The following is a 22,402-nucleotide window of genomic DNA, read 5'->3' on the forward strand; positions in this document are numbered from 1 at the left end:
CATTTAGTATTCACATTAGGTAATAAGCCTTACAAAGTGACTGGGTCCAAACCTCTGTTACTACACTTCCCACCCTTGAGCCTATCAAAATATCAATCCACCCTTGAACAGGCCCAGCTCACCATTGTCTGTAGTCTCCCAGTAGCCTTCAGCAACTTCCCACCCTTAATCACTCTTTGATCTCATCTGACTTCTGAAGACCCTCCCCAAACTCCTCCTCTAGACCACCCCTAGATTCCTCCCACAACCTTCTGTATATAAGACCCCATCTTGTCTCCATGTTTGTGAGAGTGTCATAGAATGACCTAGCACAGACTTATTCTGTGTCTAATACAAGCAAATTTTAATTAACTTTACTTTTCTCTGGCTGAGAGAAGACAAGTCAAATTCATTCTGCAGGACCCAGCATGTTGGTATTTTGGGGTCTCCAGAGCAACTTTAACCCTTTTTATGGGTGACCTCTTCAAGAGGATAGTATTCTTGTTAGGAGCATTGATAACAATTTCTCACATTGGATGCCTACATGTAGACAAGGTATTACTATGAAATTGAGATCTAGGTGGTATATGAGACCTTAAAAGGGGTTAGATGGAAAACAACTCCATTCAGTTAGTTTTTCTTAAATTATGTGAATGAAAAAGGAACTTTTATCTATTTGTTCATAATGATGATTGTTTTTGTTGTCATTTTTTTTTGGGGGGGGGCCGGGTTAACAAGCTTACTTTAATCATCCAAACATGTATCATTTACCTAGTTCAGGGGAAAAAGGTCAGCACCCTGAACCTCAGAGTATACAGACATAATTATCAAGACAGAGAAACAGATCAAGTAGACAGATTTCCAAATTGTCCAACCATTACATCCATACCAAATCAACATCTGGGTTTTTCAAAGCCGGGGGGCTCTCAACAATGGCTTCCCAGAGTCTCATCAGATCAAATCACAGAACACTTCTCAAAGTGAGCACCAAAACAAAGCTACACATTAGGGCTTATATAGCCTTCTCCTGGCTCAGAGAATGTGACAACCTTATTGAGTAACTGGTCAATCAAAAAGTATCTACTGAAAAACAAGCCTCCCACCCCAGGCTCCAGGTGCACTTTAGCCTAAGGGCAGGGAAAATCTTTAAATTTGCATTTCCATTAAATTTGGCCCCAAGATCTTTCATGCCCATAGCATAGTCAATTTACTTTTGAATTAGCACTAAACTTCTCTTAGGTCACATTTTCAAGATACAGAACTAAAGTTACCAAAGTGGCAACTTTGCCTTAAACAAACACAAAGTACATTGCATTATCACCTCAATTCAAAACAAGAGTCCAAATAAAGTTCTCTTGGGCAGAGGGGGTGTCCTTCCCCTCACATAGCTCCAGCCCCTGCTTCCAAGTACAGAGAGGGGACTGGGCAACAAAACCAACAAGGTGGGTTCCTTGGGGGTCCAAGACATTTCATGCCACCCACCATAGTCACAAGTCCATCCTCTCCCTGGGTCCCAAACTGTGGGACGCAGCAAGGAAACACATTCAGTACCCCTGCTTTACTGCTCAGTTCTTATCTTTTCCTGTGGCTGAATTCCGAACTCCTGGGTTCCTTCTCCTCCCACAGGCAGCAGCTGCTCCTGGCTTCTGCCCAGGTCCTGATACAAGCAGCTCACCATTCCTGCTCTCAGCTCAGCAAAGTCTGCATACAGGCCATTCTTCTCTCCTAGTCCATGGCTCCACAGGTTCACAGCTATCACAACTAGGAAACAAACAATTATCCCAGACCCCATACTTTCCTCTTACTCTGCAGATCCTGTTCCTGACACCATTTTGTATCAGTAAGCACCCCAGTGTCCCCAGGGTGTCTGCCAACACAGGTTCTTGGATCTGCTTTGTTAAAGGAAAGCAACTCAAAATGGGTTAACAAGCTTACTTTAATCAGCCAAACATGTATCATTTACCTAGTTCAGGCGCAAAAGTTCAGCACCCTGAACCTCAGAGTATACGGGCAGAATTATCAAGACAGAGAAACAGATCAACTAGACAGATTTCCAAACTGTCCCACCATTACATCCATACCAAATCAACATCTGGGTTTTTCAAAGCTTAGGGCGGGGGGGCTCTCAACAGCGGCTTCCCAATGTCTCATCTGATCAAATCACAGAACACTTCTCAAAGTGAGCCCCCATTTTTGTTGTAATTCTAAAAGCTTCAAGTATCTTTAGATATTTGGAGGAAAGATGGCTATGTCAACTTAAAGCAAAATGTCACTGATTATAGCATTTTGAGATCATGTTAAACTAAAGATTACAATTCTCTCTGAAGAAATCACATTACTACTAGTATCATTACTAATGACAAACACAGTTGACTAAGAACTGACATAAACTGACTTGGTTTCCATTCTCAGGCCAATGAATTGCTTGGGGGCTGAACAGACCTGGTCACTTCTAGTCTCAGATTAATCATTTTGAAGCTATCCCAAAGTCTCCCCTCCAGAAATTTGCTAGCTTTCCTGAAAGACTTTTGTTTGTTATGCAAAACAATTTCCCTTGTGAGACTACAGTGTTGCCTAACCTCTCTCCCTATAGCCTAGTCTTTCTTTTTGCCTTAGTACCCTATGTAAACCCTGTTTCCAGCCCCCTCCTTCAATATTCTAGCACTTGCTATATGACATCCTCAGATGCAGCTCACTTGCCCTGATTAAGGATCTCCAGTTTGTTGTATACACTGTTTTCATTTAAAATTCATGTTAAAACTATAGTAATGTGGAGCTTGAAAAACAGAATAAGAGAATTTGCATAAATTTAGATATTTAAGTAATATTCACCACATTTGGTCACAACTAAAATTAACTAGACAAGAAAAGAATATCTTAAACTTGGGTTGATGAACTTTTTTTTTTTTAAGCAATCGGGGTTAAGTAACTTGCTCAAGGTTACACGGCCAGTTATTTCTGGGTGTGGTGCTGAGTGTCTGAGCCCGGGATTCGATCTCCAGGTCATCCCAACACTGGAGCCGGTGCTCTTACTTGCTGTGCTACCTGGTTGCCCCTAGGTTGATGAACTTTTATGTAGTTGTTGTTATTCATTTTGATATCTGCATTTCATTATATTCAGTTTTCACATTACTATGTATGTTATTTTCCATACTTAAAAGCATTATTCTGAGAAATTTTTGCCATAGGCTTCACCATACTGTCAAAGGGGGTCAAAACACAGGCAAAAACGTTAATTACATTAGTTAATATTAATTAGATAAAGATTTATTAAATACTTACTATGTCCAGGCATTGCATTAAAATCTTGGAATATAATTTTAAGAAAAAGAAACAGTCTCAAGAATCTTACATTCTAAACATGTAAGAAAACACATTTAAAAAGAACTGAAAAGTAGAAAGGGTTGAGGGAGAGAGGAAAATAATTTTAAATAGTCAGAGGAATTTTAGCATTTTAAAATGTCTTTATTACCATATATGATTTGATCACATGTAGGTAGCATTGTAAAGTTTATGTAGACTCTCTCTCTCTCTCTCTGTTTCTCTCTCTCTCTCTCCCTTCCTCTTCATTTTTTTCTCTCTCTGTATTGTAAACTTTATCATTTGGAAAATAGGGACAAAAATAATTATTTTCCCAAGTCTACAAAGGTAGGAAGTAACAGACCCAGAACTCATGTAAGGCCCTCACTCAAAGCCTAGTGTTTTGTATGATACATCACACTGACTAATTCCTACAATGACATAAGAAATAATTTTTGGCATTTTTTTCCTTTAAAGAGGTAGATGAGTAATTAAAATCAATTTGTAATATGTGTATATTTTTATGTTTGTATATATAAGCATATATATATATACATATATATATATATATATATATATATATCTGTGTCTGTGTGTCCTAAAGAAAGGCAATGGGCATGAAAAATAGGAATAAATAAGAATGAAAATAGGAATGAAATGAATGAAATAAGGAGTGAATGAAATGGGAATGAAAATAGGCAGGAGTGAAGATCATTACTGAACTATAATTAAAAGAAATTGGGGACTCCTTTATTTAGGTATTGAAGAAAAAAATCTAGAGGTTTCAGAATATTTGTCTTTTGAATGACTATGACATTAAAGAAACATCAAGTTCATCATTCCAACCCTCAAAAAACTCTTAATTATATACCACACAATGCTTTTTACAATATGTTCTTTCTTATGATCATGACTACTACAATATACACTCAAATGGCCACCCATGTACTATCTGTTGAGAACTATAATAAGGCCTCTACTTAGGAAATAACTTTATGACTATTCTTGGAGTACTTGATTGAAATTTCCATGAAAAAATGTGTACCTCTGAATTAAGCAATAAAATAGTGGCAATATCTGCCCCCCTAAATCCCACTTTATATAAAGATGTATTATCTCAAAGGGAGGAAGGTCTCCTCATGGTAGGGTGAAGTCTTGCATTCAAACCTTCTTTCATGAATGCATTTTCATTTGCATTGCATGGGGAAATTCATATTCATCAACTTACTCTTTAGTTCAGTTCCAAAGCTATATAGATTAACATTCCCAGGTACTGCTACATTGTTTCCAGATGTGTGTAGGTGCTGGTGCATGTAAGGAGAAGTAGGGAAATGTCAAGATGCCGGTGTCTTGCAAGATGTCCAGGGTGGACACATTGATGGGATGAGAAGTATGGTCTGGTCCCATACAGCAAAAACAGTCACTTAGGTGAGTTTGTATGTACTTCTGAATAATTGTTTAGCTGAATCCTAAGGCAATATTTCAAAGCTGAAGAGATTCATATCATTTGCCCAGATTTTTTTTTGTCATTGTGTTAAAATTTTATTTTTTTTTGTGTGTGTGGAAATTAACCACCAGAGAAAACAAGTACAAAATTAGAAAAACTGCAAATTTCTTTTATATTTAGCTGTCCATTCAGAAAATTAATTCAACATGTTTTCAGAGATGCCATGTTTTTTTCTGTTTTCTCTGTATTTTTTCCTCTTTTGTTCATTTTATGTACTTTAGAGATATTCTTTTATTGTTTTCTTTTTTTTATTTTTCCACAAGCCCAAAAGTCAGTCAGTGAACAATTTATTAATTGCTTACCACAATTCTTGGCCATGTGCTAAGAACTGGATAATCAAATAAAAGCAAAAAGAAAGGGAGTTCATTTTCTCAAGAAGTTTACATTTTAGAAAGAAAACACAACAGGAATCTGTAAAGGGGTTGGAGAGGCTTCAGGGGAAATGTAGACTTGATTGGCCTTCATACCCTCCTTAAATTGAGGTTCTGGTAAAAGCTATCCAATCAGAAGGGGAGCAGGGATGGAAGGTACTGCCAAAAGGTGAATTCTAGGAATGGAGAGATATTCAGGGATGTAGAGATTAGTAGTCCATGAGAGAGAAATATCCCCTCTGCAACAAGACCAACCTTTAACCACCCAGCTTTTGCTGGAGGATGTCTGGTGAAGAACCCATTAATCTCACTGTTTTACCAAACCCTTCCTACTTTCTTGTCTTAGTACCAGGTCTGGCAACTGGAAGTCAAATCAATTGAGTAGTCAAACACTGAACTCCTTGGGACCATGAATTTTCATCTTTACCCATCCCTTTTCTCCCCCAGTTTACACACAGACACACAATTCCTAACAAATATGAATAACCAAGAAAAATAAATCACCCCTTTGATAATATCTGAAAATAAAAAGAGGACACCAGCCAAAATTCCAGTAAACTTACAAAGAGTTATTGTTCCTATCTTTTATTAGAGATTTAATTGATTAACAAAATGTTGAAAATGAGTTATATTTTCAGATAAAAAATTTTAAACTTACTGAATATCTAGTTTAAAATATCCAAAAGACACTTGATTTGTAATAGAAGTTTAGGGAAAGATAGGCTAAATACATTCTGATTGCCTTTTGGATATTTCAAAATAGATACACAGAGAAATCTTCAACTCAAAATTTCTAAAACCTAATTCATTATTTTCCTGTAAACCTTCTACTCTTCCAAACACCTATATTTCTGTTGAAGGTACCACCAGCGTTTTGGTGTTTAAGTTTCACAAGTCATATTCAGTAAGTTGTGCGATGTTATTATTTCTACTTTATCAATATCTCTCCAATTGGACCACATCTTTCTTCTCACAACATAACCCCTGTGTTCAGACCATTATCAACTTTCATCTAGATTATTGCAATAAATCATTTTGCTTCCTCATATCTCTCCTCACTCCAGTCCTTCCAAGTCACTGCTGCCAAAATAATGTTCCTTAAGTCCATGTATGACTCCTCTACTCAACTAACTGCAGTGGTGTTCTGTTGGTGTTGCTTTTGGATAAAATATATACACACTATTTAATTTTTAAATGTCTACACTAACTGGTACTGGACATTACTCCCCCTTCATCATGATGAAATACAGCCAAAGTGACTTTCTCTCTCTTTCTTATGCTTTAACTTTTGTTTTATCTTTGCCTTTTCACTAGTCATCTCCCATGCCTGGAATGTTTTCCTGGTTTGCCTTTACCACCTAAGAGTTCTTCTCTTCCTTTAATTTGTACCTCACACACCATTTCCCTGATTCCCTCCATTTGTTAGTTCCTGTCCTCTCAAACAATTTTGCATTTAGTTACCATACATGTATAATTTAATAAGGTAATATATGTGCTCTCCATCTTTTTATATGTCTGCTTTCTACTCCATTAAAATTCAGGTTTATCATAAGTAAGTGTCATCGGATTATTTGAAATTTGCCTATTCCATGATTAAAGTTGTAAAACAATTCACGTCATGGCATCACCTCCCTGATATCATGGTCTTCTTCAAGAAGAACAAACAGCAATCTCTGTGAGTAGAGAAGGAGCTGCCTACTAGGGACCAAGCTTGTAACTGGGCAACACAGTTGTTTTCTATATTTTTTTCTCTTAAAGACAAACCTTAACACCAAATCATTCTGGTCCCAGACCAAGCCCTACTGGGTCACTGTTTGGGCCCTGATAGGCTCAGAATGAATGTAAATAATAATTTTTTTCTGTTTTGTTCAGAAACTCTGAGGGACTTCCCCTCTCAAATCTATTTATTAAGAGGTCATTTCTTTGCATCACTTTTTAAAACCTTAATCACTGAATGGGTACTGCCTCAGTCAAACTGAAACTTGCTAAAGACCTTAACTTGAAAAGGCCAAGGTCCCCCACTTCATCCTATGCCATCTCCAGTTGTCCTGATTCATGTTTATTCACTAGATTCAGATGACTCTGGAGGAGAAAATGAGGCTTGTGACTTTGCACAGTCCTCCCTCACTTACATTCTATTCACTTGCCAGTTACGTTATCACCTCCCTGATGTCATGGTCCTCTTCAAGAACGAAGGACAAACAGCAAGCAGAAGAGCAACACTTGCCTACCATGCCTGGCACATTGTAGGTGCTTAGTAAATTCTTATGTATTGATTGATTGTCTACATATTTTGTACTTAGTTATATGTGCATATATTTCCCTTGATAGATGTCTATTTGTGATTAGAAACTTTCATTTTTGTCTTTGTATCTGCCCCACAGCATGACACAAAGCCTTACACTCAATAACTGCCTGTGAGATGACTAATAAAAAAATGATAAAGTCTCTCCAGGGATATCACATTGATGTGAAGAAGAAGGTTAACTGAAGATGTAGGTGATTCTAAAAAGAGGAGAAATCCCTGAAGACAAAGTTTACCTGCATAACCCTTTTGCTTTTGTTGTCATTCACTATTTTTACAAATGCATTTTTTTGACCAATTTTAGGAGTATAGAGATTTGCTTAGTGGATCAGACAAATTGACTCATCCAACCTAATGCTTTGCTGTCAGTTTTGGTTTTAGGACTAATGACCCAAAATGTATCATTGTAGTCATTGACTTCAACCACAATAATTAGGCATCACCTAGATTCTATTGATAACTTCATTTACACTGATAAATTTTTCAAAATTTCTTTTAAATTTATTTTTTTTATTTTCTGCTTGTACCAACAATTAAATTGGTAAATCCCTTAATTTGAATTAATCTGAACTTTTTCATATTTCAAAACTGACTCCCTCATCCTTGTATTTCTGTTTTTGGTGAACAATTACACATTTATCTCATAAATAGTGTTTTTGAATTTGAGTTTTTTACCCCCACTCAACTTCTTTTTTTGCAAACTTTTTCTACTATATTATCAAAGTAACACACCCTCTCCATTTCCCTGATCATTTTGCTTTTCCTCATCTGTGTCTTCTCTTGTTCCAAATATTTTATCGTATGATTACTGAAATTGTGGCTTGACTAATTCTCTATGGACAACATCTGGGGTAGGAATTTGGGGGAGTGGCTTTCTAAATATTGTTTCAAATATGAACAAACCATAATGTACATAATACCAGAAACACATTTTAATACTTTTCTGATGAGGCTTAATGTGTGTGTGTGTATATATATATATATATATATATATATATATTTCAGTCATGAATCTAAAGGAAAACTCATAATCTTTATAATATGAGACATTTGAATTATTTCTCTCAAAATGGAGATGTGGTAAGACAAAGTGGAATATGTGTTTGACTTGGAGTTAGAAAACCCTAGATTCAAATCTCACCTTTGATCTTTGTATGACTATAATACTGTAGGATCCAAGATCGAGAGGTAGAAGGATCCTGTATGGAATCTATTCCAGTGTCCTCACTTTTCTAACTACTACCATTGGACAAAACATTAAAACTCTGCAAATCTTAGACAATCATATAAAATTCTATATTATAGATGGATCTGATCTATGAGTTGGTGAAAGTAGTTCATACAATCACAATATCCATGGCTTTTAATGTATACATAAGTCCATTACCTAGAATTTGCTTGTTTTAGTCTCTGTTGCCATTTTTTCTTTCCAATTACCCTCCTTACCAATTCAATTTAATAAACATTTATTCACTGACTACTGCATGTGACACACAATACCAGGTGCTAAAGATCTATTCTGCAATTTAGTCATTAGTTTGGAATCTGTCCCACAAGTTTGCCACTTACCAATTTCTCTAGCTAAAGAGCTATTAGGTAAATGGTGGATTGAACGTTTATTTTTGACAAAAATCCAAATGAATATTATACAGAAATTTGACTCAAACTTTTAATATTTCAAATATAAAATAATTGTTCTATATGTCATTATACAGCTTTCAAAAATTTCATTTGCTAGAAGGTTGCAGTGCCAGAACTTTTGATTTGTATATGGTAATATGAAACATTCAATTCCCTTGTTAATAACATTTACGATTCATGGTGCTCTGGTGTTATTTAAATTATTGAATAAATATTCATCTTAGTGTGGATAGCAGATGCAGATGCACTAGACTCAGTTTGAGGAAGAGTCTATGATGAACAGCAGTGGTTATATGGAAAGGGGAAGGCAGATGAAAACATTATCGAATCCACACAGGGCTTTAATTTTCCAGTCCCATTTGGGTTATTCTCTTCTTAAATGGAAGCAATTTCCTATTTAAATATTTCCATTCTATACATATTAGTTGCCCTGGCTCTTGGGATTTAAAATTCATCACAAAGTTTTGGTTTTCTCATTTTTCTCATTACAGTCTTAGTATAATAGTTATATTTGAATTTCAAGACCTACAAATGTTGCTATTAAAGAAAATATATGACATGTTGAAAATGACAATAATTATGCATTCAAAAAATTGAATGCCTTTATCTACTTGATCCTTCTGAAGATACCACAGAGAAGAAATATGAAACGTTTTTCTAGTAGAATCTTAGAGCTCTTAGCAGATATGAATATATGTGAAATGTCTTTGAAATGGGAAAGATATGTACACATATATGTAAATAGGGTAATATAAGTTCACATGTAATATATGTACATATATTATAAATAAATATGTAGGCATGTTGAGTTATGTTTATATGTACAAACACACAATATATATGTTTGTAAATATGTAAATATATTCCTTACCGTAAGCACACATGTACATGAATGAAACTAGAGTTCACAGAAGTTAAAATATTTGCTAAATCGAAGTCCAAACGTGTTTATGGCATACTAAAATTGAGCAAAGAATTAAGCAAGATGAAAGGTTGTCTATGAAAAAGTACCCTTTATCGAAATAGATCACCAAAGCTAGCTTGTTATTAATATTCAACGAAATATGTTTGCAGCCAAATTTTTTGATAGATGATATATTCATAATCAAATTATTTGTCTATTTGATTTCTACCCTTCAGAGGTTATGTAGTATTGCTGCAAAGCTTTCTGTACTTTCTTTCTCCCCTTTCTCCACAAATTCCTCTTTTGGATTTTGTTTCTTTAAGAAAAATATCATTTAGGCTCCTGAAGTTCATTTTTTGAGTCAGACATGCCAACAACCTCTGCTCCCAGTTCTGACTTGGGTTGTGCTGCTATGCAGAAATAAGAGAAATTACCCAGATATCCAATAAAGACATCTTGAAAGTTTTCATATAATCTCTTTACCAGGTTCTTAGGATTCCAATTGCTGCTGTTTTCTGCTTGGTGATATTTGTTCTTTGTATAGAGTAGCCACATCTGGGATTTAATACACTATTAAAACTTTGTCTTTTAAGAGCCTATGGGAATAATGATAACAACCACAGCAACAGCAATAAAACTAGCATTCATATAGAGTTTGAAGGTTTTCAAAATACTTTTAAAATGTTAGATTATTTTATAAAAACACCTGAGAGATAGATGTTAGTGTCATTCTCATTTTATAAACAAGGGAACTAAATCAGGCAGAGGTTAAGAAATTGGTCCAGCATTATACAGCTAGTTATTATCTGAGGCTGGAATCGAAATGATTCTTCATCTATACCACCTCACTGCATTACAAATTATCCCAGAAGTCATTAACAAGCAACCAATTCTTGTTTCAGAAATGACATTGCCATGAAAGACCCAGATAAGTTTGGGAAAATTATTTTTCTTAGGTTTTAAAGTTCTCCTTAGAGACCTGGAAAAATTTCTCCACTGGACAATTCAGTAATCTAGTGTTACCTGCCACTAGCAAGCTTGAGCCAAAATTTATCAGATAATGTTTTATTAAGGGAGAATTAAAAATAATATTATATATTCCTCAATATGTAAAATACAACAAAGGAAAGTACCTCAAATTTCTACAACTACGCCCCAATGCCATTTAGTGTACCAGTATGAGTTATCAGTCTTTCAATGAAGTCTGATGTTTTCATCCCTGTTACCCTCTGCTCTTCTCTTAGGTGAATTTCTCCACCTAGTTGCTCTCTCCCCTTGGCCCATGACTGATAGAAAAACCCTGTGAGATTCTCTCAATACTCTGAATGTTTATAGAAGTAGCACAAAAATAGTTTCTTACATTGTCAGGGATTCCACTTTTCCTTGGAAAGCTCATGGCTTTAACAGAGATGAAGAATTTTCCCTTCTTAAGGTCAAAATAGCTCACTTTATGACTCCACTTCATTTTTAGTAGATGAAGTATATTAGTAAATTTTAAATTTGTTTAGTAAACTTAGAGAAATGGTGAATAGTGGGCACATTTTTGGCCAAATCTAAAATGAGTACAATAAATAAATTTGATATGGATATCTAATAGTTCAAATAAAAAAATCATTGGTCTAAAAGTAATTTTATTTCAGTTGATTCATTTTCTAGGTCAAAATGCTGAAATTTTGTATAAGCAAGTATATGTGTATATATACATATATGTGTGTATTCATACACATATGCATTAATAAATATTTGAATCAATTTTGTGACACTTTTTTATTAGAATTTAACTCCCACCCCATCCAGTTCTATGAAATGTAGAAACTTGTCCTAATTTCAGTTACAGTGACTGAAACCTCACCCCATTTCTTATGTCCTTCCTATTCCCATTAGAATTGAAAAAGCCTTGACTAAGGATCTACTTCCTGTTGGTGTAGACTCAGAGATTGACCAGACAACTCAATTAATGACCAGTTACCTTCCTTAGATGCTGGGTAGAATGAATCAAACCAACCCAAATATAACATTTTCTTATTAATGTCTTAAATATGCATACCCCTTGGAACCTATTAAAACTGTTCAAATCTGTTTAGAAGGGGAGAAGACAGAACTTAAATTTCCCTTTCAAAGTGATCAGGATTAGAAGGACAGGGGTATCCTAGTATAGGTGCTTTCTAATTGGGCATGAGACATGTACATCAAACCATTCCCAACCTCAATGTCCTGAGGTGTGCTATTTTTCTTGAGCAAATACAATTGAATACAAAGAGAGGGAAAGTCATTTGGTTAAAATCATATGCATTCTTATGACAGATGTTTGTAATATAGATTTTTTTGCCATTACACTTAATGAGCATTTATTTTTTCCTCCCTTCCTTCCCTCTCCCAAGGAAAAAAAAGAAAAAGAAAACATGAATAATAAAGAAAAATGTATTATATAAAGTTAAAATTATATCACGTATACATGGAATATATATATGGATACACACATACATATTCACGTATATTTCTCCCATCATATCTTTGTCAAGATGTGAGAAGCATTGTTTCTTGTCTCTGTAATCATAATTGGTTAAAACTTTGATCAGAGATCTTAAGTCTTTCAAAATTAGCAGTTCTTATAATGTTCTTATAAAATAAAAATTACTTCTATTATTTTCCTATTACTCTACACAAGTTCATATAATATCAGTTCATTATAACATTGTTTTCTTAATAAATACTAGGCACTAATGTTTGTTTTATCAAATTGATATATTAGATAATTTATTTGTCAATTGATTATGCTTAATGAGCATTGACAAAAAAAGCTGTGTTACATATAATAGCTAAAGTAAAATATCCAAATTACAATAAAAGTTTTATAGGAATCTGCATCCTACAAAACCTTCTTCTCAGTAAAATACTCATTTTTTTTTTTTGCTTTTTGGAGGTCAATTGGGGTTGTGACTTGCCCAAGGTCACACAGCTAGTTTTTGTGTTAAGTGTCTGAGGCTGGAGTTGAACTCAGGTCCTCCTGACTGCAGGGCGAGTGCACTGTGCCACCTAGCCGCGCTAAGATACTCATTATTAATAATGTCATTCTTTATTCTACTTTCACAATAATTGGTCAAACAGTTATCAATTCATTCAGCATATGTCCTTCAAATATATGCATTTTTGAAGAATGAGATAACTAAACATTAAAAAAACCTGCAAAACATTATAAAATGTGAATTTTTTTTATTTCTGTCATACAAATTAAGCAGTTTAATTGTTCAATGTTCAAATTATTAGTTAAAAAACAAAAAAACAAAAACCAGATGTTAATGGTCTAACCAACCAGAAAATTATATAGACAAGTATCTATGCATTCATTCAACAAATATTTTAACCTATTTTGTAGAAGGCTCTCTTTTAAGTACAATAAGGGAAATAAAGAGAGGTAGTACAGTATTGTGTATGTAGTTAGAAATCTGTAGTCAGAAATATTATACTTGATTATAATCTTGCCTCAGACATTTAACAACTACATGACTCTGGGTATAGCAACTGAGTTTTCTTATCCTCAGTTTCTTCATTCATAAAATAAAGGTAATAATAACACCTGCCCCACAGAACTATTGCAAAGACCAAATGACACCATGTATTTGAAACATTTTGCAAATCTTAAACATTACATAAATGACATTAGTACTATCAATAATATTATTATACTGATTCTTAATGTAGCATATACTGTAGTTAGATAAAATTAATTTGTAAGTAATTATACAAAGCAGTACCACATGACTGAAAAAGATGATTATGTCTATGATCATTTTTAAAGCTCTCTTTGGAAAATGTGATAAGAAAAAGTTTTATGGAGGAGGGGTTTTTGAGATAGACTTCTTTATGAACTCCATACCATCAGAGAATCATGGCCCATATATAAATGTTTGATTGAGTAACCAATGAATATATGCCAACATACATTCTCTTTGGAGCAACTATTATTCTCATTAATGTAGCTATGCATAAATTAAAGTAAGAAAGGATCAATTCATCTATTTCAGAGTATATACAATGATGTTTTGTAGGCTTCAATTAGGAAGCAGTGCTATTGTAACAAACCTATAAAAGCAGAGATCTATGTAAACCAATAGTACCTTTAAACTTCATAATAGAATAAATACTTAAATTTACCACTTGTTTTAATGGATGTTCCTTTAATTCTATTTGAGTAAGGTGAAAGGTATTTATATTATTAAAAGCATAGACACAAAACTTTGCTTGCAACAGTAACCATAAGACTAACCGTATGAAGTCTTGTGTTCCCCTAGGTGCTACCATATTCACTTTTTTTCCAGTGGAAAAATTTATTTTTTTCTGCTGAAGTTGGAAGTAAAGGAACACTTTAAGAAATCAGCCCATTTTATTCAGTGCAAATAGAGATTGTTTGTAAATGATCATTTGTTGAATATAGCAAGAATGTTGTTATTCATATGAACATTTATTCATTAATTTGTTTCACATATTATATGCTATATCTCTCGTGTATAAAAAAAAAAAAGTAAGGAGTAATCATCATGCATTCTTCCATTCATTACACCCTAGAATAAAGCACAGATTTTAGAATGATGAAACATGTGATATGGGACCTTTAAAAAGAAGAGATAAAAATAATCAAGAAAAAATTATGAAATAAATAAGAAAAATGGGATATCATCATAAAGTCAGAGAAAACACCTGTAGCTTGTTTACCCTGCCTTGAGAAGTGGTACCACTGAGAAGTCTCATGGAGTGTATATAACCATCATGTATTTAAAATAGAAATTTTCCATCTGAATGAAACATCAATAGAAAAAGAGAAAAATGAAGCAAAAACTGTAGGAATTTTGTTCACAAAACACCACAGTAAATAACTTATTAATAGGTTTAACTAATTTATTTAATTTCCATCTAGATGCTTTTGTGTTGTATATCACATCTTAATATCATACTGGTGAAAGATCAAGTTTTGGTGATGGAAAGTGTATCATTGGAAGAAAATAATTCAATTTACTATTATGCTTACTAAGTTTTAACTCCCCGATTTATAAATATTCTTCTTTTCTACATAATAACTTTGAGTTTATAGGTATAAAGAGCATATAATCATAAACAACTACTTCTCATGGGACTTGTATTGATGTAAGTGGTAAATTTGGACATTGCTAAAAGATTTGATTTTTTCAATTCTAATATAGTCAAGATTGCTGAAGACCTTGGGAATTTTTCATGACTATTATTAGTTATGTCTTGTAAGTAGGCTTTGATGACTCAGTGTGATTAAATTAATTCATCTAGTATTATATCTAAATACAAGTAACTAAAATATCAAATGTATATTTTAGATTTTAAAAAATTCATATACATAAATTATGCAAGTTAAATCAATTTCTGAAATATTATAGATTCTCCTAAATGTAATTATAATTGCTCCAAAAATGTGACGTAGTCTTTCAAACAAGAAAACAAACAAACAAATAGAAAATATGCATCACTTATATTATCATATCTGGTTAGAGTCGACAGCCCATACATATACACATACACATATACATATACGTGTAATATATATGCATATCTATATACAAATAAGCATATATGTAAATATGAAGATAGAACAGAATCCAAATGAATGATTAATCAGACCTAAGATTAAATGTGAGGAAAATTAATGAATTACCTTTACTAAATTACAAAATGTTTATGTAGTATTTGTCTCAATATTTGATGATGTACAGAACTGCAAAGTATGTACAGTCAATGGAGACCTGTTATCTACAGTATATTGGACCAAGTCATCATAAAAGTTTGAATTTTAGGATTTAATTTTCAAATTTGTTGAATTTGATTGTATGCCCCATCTCTTTTTCATATCCATCTACTCAGCATACTCAATCATTTATTCCTTATAGTGGTTACTTACATATTGTAAATGCAATTTTAGTGTTGATTTTAGCTTACAAAAACTGTGTTGTTTTAGAAATGCTTAATTTTCATAATTAATGAGTATCTTGGTGTTTTTTAGTTTCAACTGACCACACTGAATTGGAATTCTGGTGTTTCACATAGAAAGTTCCAGGCTTTGGTTTTTATAAAGTTATAAGCTGTGCTGCTTGTCTATCTCAATATCCTATATTTTTGTAGGTCCTTACCTTCTGTTGGTGTCCAATCTCTCCCACTCTCGGGCATCTAAATCTTATTATCCTACTTCTTGCCTCTACTATGTCCCTCTCTATCAATCTTCTTCAGGCCTGGTCTGATAGGACCTTTTGTCCTAAAATGACTCATTTTACTCTCCATCCCAGGCAAAAATTCTCATTTTCTCAGTTAAATATTTTAACTATTAGGGAAAAAATATTTTATCAGGTGTCCAGAATTGTAAGGAAATTACTATATCTATTGGCCCTGAATTTATCATCTAACTACATGTTAAGTAAACTCATCTATAGCATTTCCATTGCATATATTTTGATCCTATTTATAGTTATATACATATACATATATGTGTATATGTATATATGTGTATATATGGCATAGCTTTCTGCCCTAGCAAGGATGACATAAAGGACTTAATTTTTTTCTTTTTTTTTTTTACAAAGGATCATTATTTCAAACAATTTTCTCATAATATAATTGCCATTCATTGCAATTAAGCACTAGAAAACTTCTGACACAATACTGAATGTCTTCAGTTTGTAGTTTGCTTTTAAAATAGTAGCTGATGGGCCTTCCCTGTGATACAATGGTTCCTCAAAAGTTACTGGGTTATGCAATATTGAATTTATCCACATACTAAATGTCTCTATATTGCTTTGTATATTGGATAGAGATTAATTCTCTTTTGGGATGATTCCTATTCTCTTTTATGATTCCTTAATGCTGTGCATTTATCTACTTTTACTGGAATTAATCACTATTTTAATTTCTGCCATTCCCCAAAATATCTGTCACTTATGATACACTTTCTTCTTTTCAGTCCACATTTCATGTATGTACTCATGAGTATGTCTCTTTCATTTTCATTGGTCTGTCTTTATCTTGTCATTTCTCATGACTTTGGGATCAATGAGGAAGATTTTATAGTAATAGTGAGACTATGAGACCACTCACAGAATCATAAGATTTCCAAGTTGAAAATGACCTCAGAGGTAATCTTATCTAACCCTTTCTTGATCAGGTATCACCTTACAATGTAATCAAGGAGTGATGATCATTCAGTCTTCCAGTCAGATCATTGAAGATTTCAAATTACAAGAAACTCACAACCACCTAAAGTTTCTCATTTCAATTTTGAGATTAAAAAAAAATCTGGTAATAAAAATAATTAATCACTTACAGAGCTATGAGGTACTCAGTATGACTATTAACTAAATCAGTGCAGATAACCCACAGATTCTTTCTTCTGCATATTTTCCCATGTCTTTATGTAGTTTACCATAGATAATTTACATAATGACCTAAACATGTTTCACTGGTTCTTCTAATAGATTGATCCCAAAAGAAACTTTCTGCTCTTTTGGGACATTTTTGTTGCTATTTTTCTTTTTATTTTCCTTTGAATTCAAAGTGATTCTAGTCATTTTAGAATATCAACCATTTGCTTGCTGGAAAGGTAAATGATTCATGGTAATTAAAACTATTAATAAAAACAACAATAACAACATTTGTAAAATGTGTCAAGTTCTATAAATCACATGTATTTTCACAACACTCTTGTGAAGTATATGTTATTGTTATTCCCATTTTATAGATACAGAAATTGATGCTGAGTTAGGCAAAGATATCTGCCCAGGATCACACAGCCTATTAAGTATCTGGAGCTGGATTCAAACTCATTCTTCTTATATACTCCCAGCCTATTATTCTATCATTTCTGCCACTTTGTTGCTTCAGCAAAATGGAATAAATGATAATTCAATATGTTGAACTTCTGAGAGATATTTGCAGTTTAAATTTCTGTTCATCCAAAGGTGGTGGAGGAGACTTGAAAGATGATATTGTACACTATGTGTTAGATCCAATGTGATCTCTCCTTCTAAATTTCCTATGTATACCTATTTGATAGATGTTATAGACCTCTGCTGAATATGATTCATATTTGCAGGCTACCTTGGGATTAATGCTGTTTTTATGATTTCATAAATATCCTAGAAACCATTGTTATCCATGAATCCTTCCTCTTATCTATTTATATCTCTATTAATCTTTCAACTTAATTTTTGTCTGGCTTACTTTTAATAACAAATATAATTATGTCCCTAAGAAATACCCCACTTAGGATGGGTTGGTAAGGGTCATTTTTCCAAAGAGTCATTTCTCAAATTCAGTGAGGCTACTCCTTTTGCAGAAGATTCATCATAAATTTTTAATAAAATCATATTTAATTATCAGTAAAAAAAAAGTCACTTTAAGTAAGAATAAAGGAATAGGGGTAGAGCATTAAAAAATTTCAAACTATTTTTATGATGGTAGTCTTTAGTTAAAAGTGAAATAAAATCTCCACATCTACACTTAGAATCAGCATAAGAATGTGCTACACATCTGTAGTGAACATCTGTTTTGTTTAAATTTCACTCTCTAACCTTTCAAACAAACAAGCTGCTTCTGTTTTTTTGTTTTCTTTCTTTCCTTCATTTTTAAAGCAGCCTCAGTGGGGCTCTGGAACTTTTGCTGCAACTGAATGCTATCAGAAGCTTATATATAAAATTTTGATGGAATGAAGATTCCAGGACATGTATTAGCTTAATTTATTCACCTAAAAAAAGAGACTCTGGGGCGACCAGGTGGCATAGTGAGTAAGAGCTCCAGCCCCAGTGTCGGGAGACCTGGTATCGGTTCCAGCCTCAGATACATGGCACCTACACAAAAAAAAATAACTGGCTGTGTAACCTTGAGCAAGTTACTTAACACCAATTGCTTTTAAAAAAAAGGAGACCCGCCACTTCCTTTTTCACATAAAGTAATATCTCTATTCATTATAGAAAATGGGGATAGCAAATATATTATAGCAGCAATCACCTTAAATTAAAAAGCTGTAATTTTAAGGAATATATATATATATATATATATATATATATATGTTGATCAAGCAGAAAAACAAAACATAAGGACTGGCCAGGTAACACAGCGAGTAAGAGCACTGGCTCCAGTGTCGAGATGACCTGGGGATCAAATCCAGGCTCAGACACTTAGCACACACCCAGAAACACCTTGCCATGTAACCTTGAGCAAGTTACTTAACCCCAATTGCTAAAAAAAAAATAAAAATATAAAAAACAAAACCTAATTAGTAATCTTTGCCTCTATTTTAGAGTGTTTTCCCTAAAATTAAAGATAAAACATTCCCATTTAAAATTTTTAAACAATGACTTCAGAGATTACATGAAACCTCCCCTTTCTCCTATATACTGCTCAAATACATGCACACACACACACACACACTCTCTCTCTCTCTCTCTCTTTAACAACAACAAAAAGATAGGAGCTATGGGCAAAAAGCCCTTGGAGTAAAAAAGATGGGTTTCAAGTTGTGAAATCTACATATTTTGGATATATGAATTTGGGCAAGTCACTTATGCTGTTAGTGCCCTGAGCATCTCTCTAAGACTCTCTATACTGGAAGAAACATGCTAACCTGCATTATTAGAATAGATTTCCTCATACGAGATTTTCCTATATCATTGAAATCACAGGTCTAATTTTTAGTCCTATCTTAATTGCCCTTTCAGATTACAGTGGGATCAATCTAGTCCCTTTCCCCCTCCCCAATTGTGAAGTCCTATTAAAACTTAATAAATGGTTAGATGAAGAACATCATGTTATTTGCCTACTCTCCTCAGATGATGTTGAGTATGAAATAACTTTTGAAGGTTCCCTGTGCTGGGATGCATTTTTGAATAACTAAATCTAGACTTCATTAAAAAAGTAAGTTACAGTTTATCTTACATTTTACTTCAGGACAGTAGATTGACATGACACTTCAAACATATGGAAAACATGTCATAATGGCAATAACTTTATGACTTTAGGATATGAAAATAATTTTTATTTGAGAACTTAAAAATTATTGAAGTTAGAAAACCTATGCAATATTTATGAGTCTTGTGTATCACTCTAATAAGAATGCAAATATTGTGAATGCTTTCTCCTCATATAGTACTGCCATTTACCAAACAGAATATTGTTATTTGACCTCCCTGTGTAAACATTGACATTGCACTCACATTTATAATAGATTTCTGTCTGTTTTACCACAGTTGAATGTTTCCACTGGGAATGTTATTACTTATTAGGGCTGGAAACGCACCTGCACCAGCTGTGAGGCTAAGCATAAAAAGTACACCAGCCAAAATCCCGGAGTCTCTTAACAGATCTTTACTGCATTATTGCCGTGGAACCAACATTCATCCTGAAATGGCAGGAAAGAACACTTCTAACATTTCATTTCCTTAGAGCTAGAGATTTGGTTCTTGTCATACTATCCTTCATCATGGATTTTCTGGGTTGAATTCTTGTCTTTAATATTTGTATATTAAATGGCCAAATATTTTTGTTCTTCTTGATCTCCTGGAAATAAGGTAAGAGGTAAATTAGCACTGGGAATGGAGTTATTTTTAGAGGTTCAAAATCAACAAAGAAAAAACATGTTCTAATTACTTTATTTGAAACACATATACACAATTTAAAATCTAGAGACCTATAATTTAATCTTTGATGTCTAAACCAAGCCAAAGTTGCCTACAAATAAACTAAAAAGCTACACTTTTAGCATCCAGCTATTTCTGAAAAGTTAATTCTTTTAATTAGCAGAATGTACTGGTAAAAATTTAACAACCAGCTCTATGGAAGAAAAATAATACATGCAAACATGATGGGATCAAAAAGTTTATTCTTCATAATTAACATTTTCTCCATCAATTTCTTAAGTTTAGACAATCAACAAAATGATAAAGCAAATCATTATTCTTAAGGTTTGTCTAGTTCTGAAGTATAAATGCTCAGACTGAAAATGTAACAATCAATTCTCATGAGTTGATAGGAGCTGGCTTCAGCCCACCTTTGCCTTATCCTAAGAGCATCTTACAGAAACACAAAATTAATTTTAAGAGAAAAAACATTTGTACCAAAATTTTGGGATAAAAGGGAAAATGTTAAAATTTTAAGGGGAAAATAAGTTGAAATAGCCATTCGCTATTCTTTATCTTCTGATCAACTCATGGATGATGATGAAAAAGGATTGATTTGTAAGATTGTAGAAGGAAGTATCTTCATCACAAAGCTATAGCTTTGATCTGTAATATCAGTTCCCAGGCTAGCAAATTCTCATCTTCCTTAGGCAGTTTTGAATTCCTTAGCATAGTGATTTTTTAACAGGGCAAATAGAAATGATAATCCCATTCCTAACAAACATTAAACCTTTTAAAGCATTATTACCCACACAGATCAATTTCATTAATCTGTAGAGTTGGAAAGGTAGACTACACTTTGGTAGATATTGGCATTTCCTTTGACCCTTGTTATGATGATTCAATAAAAGTATATGTTTATATATAAATTTAATGAATTCTCTACATTTGTATGTGTGTATACATACATATCTATCTATCATCTATCTATCCATCTATCTATCTATCTATCTATCTATCTGTCTGTCTGTCTGTCTTTCCCCCACTCCCATCCATCACATACTCTGATATCAAAATGATTTTCCTACATAGGGCTGACTATGCCACCTCCTCTATTCAATAAACAAAGATACCATCCTACTATATACAGGATCCAATGTAAAATTCTTTTTTTTTGATCTTAAAATTCTTCACATTCTGACCCCTTCCTATCTCATATTCATATTCAATTTAATTTTCTCTCCTCAATGAACCATAAGATCTGACTACATTGGACTACTTCCTGTTATTCACATAATAGGCTACATCTTATTTCTCCAGCGTCTAGCACCTCCTCAACTCTAAATCTATTTTTCCCTGCCTTCCTTCAAGACTCATCTCTTGCACAGTTCTCCCAGATAATATCATCTGCCCCTCTGATTTTATTGTTCCTTTTTCTTTTTCAACCTTCTCTCCAAATAAGAGTGCTTGTTATATTATGGTGCAATAGGGGGTGGGGGAGAAAGCTTGGGTTTTAAGGATACTAAGGATTCTATATTCTGCTAGAGTAACTCACTGCCTCCCTCTACTTCTTAGTTTCCTCATCAGCAAAATACCGCACAATGCTTTGATGCTTTAAAATGGGCCCATTACTTGCTTCACAACAACCATAAGAGTTAGGCATTACAATTAGTTTTATTCCCATTTTACAGATGAGTGAAAATATTGAATGATATGACCTCTAAGATAACTTGCAACTCTAAATCTGAGGATGCCTTGAATTCTTGTTTT

This window comes from Petaurus breviceps, unplaced genomic scaffold (genome assembly GCF_028583685.1).
Source record: "Petaurus breviceps papuanus isolate PSGF00001 unplaced genomic scaffold, PetGlider_PUasm1.0 76, whole genome shotgun sequence".
Classification (NCBI taxonomy): Eukaryota; Metazoa; Chordata; class Mammalia; order Diprotodontia; family Petauridae; genus Petaurus; species Petaurus breviceps.